Here is a 1,098-nt window from a genome sequence, read left to right on the forward strand (position 1 = left end):
TTGACCCTCTCCAGACGTGAAAATGCCCGGGAAAATGCCTAATGAAGCCTTGATATCAAAAAAAGATAAGGCTAATGATAACATCGGACAGAGCTCACACAAATCTGGAGAATATTTAGGAAAATGTTAAAAATATCAAATCATTAAAATAAAACTTTTGGCACGAGACCAAAACACACAGAAAACAGGTTTCTTAATATTTAAGTATTAATTGTTTAAAATTTAGGGAATTGATAAAATATTTAGTGTGTTAAGAGAATGTTAATTCTATTTAGAGATTAGCATGTCTGATTCACAGCAGCTTTGTCTGAAAATTGACCCCTTTCTCCAAGAATGTAATGCAAGGAAAGTTAATTACAGTGCGCATACTCTGCGTACATATTGAAACCAGTTTTCTCTGGGCGAAATTTGTAAACAAGAATAGATGCATCAGTGTTCGTTTTGTATCCGAGGAGGTTAAAGCATTGAATTTAGATAAGTTTAATAATTCACATAATAGTTTCCTATGACCAGAATATTTCACTGATTATTTATGTGAAAAATGGATCCCATATCAGGCTTCGACATCAGTCTTGTGTTTACATTACCGCCCAGTGACAGTACACTGCAGTACAAAAGATGCGTGCACCTCTGAATAAACTTTCCTTGCATTAAATCCTTGTATTTCTCTAAAAATATATGCCTTTCTGTTTCGGAAACAATTGAGGAAACTGTAGGAATCCAATACTTTTTAAGCCAGAAAAACGAGGATATCTTCTGCATTGATGATCAGATTAAAAACTGTGAATTGAACACACCCCTCTTTAAATGGAGGGTACCTTAAAATTACACTACAGTCCCTTTAAGTATTATTACACCACAGTCCCTTTAAGTATTATTACACTACAGTCCCTTTAAGTATTATTTTAACAATTATTATCTTAAACCTGTATCTCCTGCAGTTAACAACTATTAGGACTTTAAAAAATTCATAAATAAACAAAAGATAAGATTTTACGCCTGAAAATGCGTACGATACAAAATCCATGTAAAACGCAATGCGTCCGACAGTTAGACAGCACTTTACAATGAAATAAAATGTCAAGAGGGGGGGGGGGG

General features: G+C 34.0%; 1 protein-coding gene across 1 annotated transcript in view; it reads right to left on the reverse strand.

The window, feature by feature from the left end:
- Window positions 1-1,098, reverse strand: part of LOC111711776 (failed axon connections) — a 13,865-nt gene that overhangs the window by 11,541 nt on the left and 1,226 nt on the right. The gene's annotated exons all lie outside the window — the stretch shown is intronic.

Source organism: Eurytemora carolleeae, unplaced genomic scaffold (assembly GCF_000591075.1).
Source record: "Eurytemora carolleeae unplaced genomic scaffold, Eaff_2.0 scaffold940, whole genome shotgun sequence".
Taxonomy (NCBI): domain Eukaryota; kingdom Metazoa; phylum Arthropoda; class Copepoda; order Calanoida; family Temoridae; genus Eurytemora; species Eurytemora carolleeae.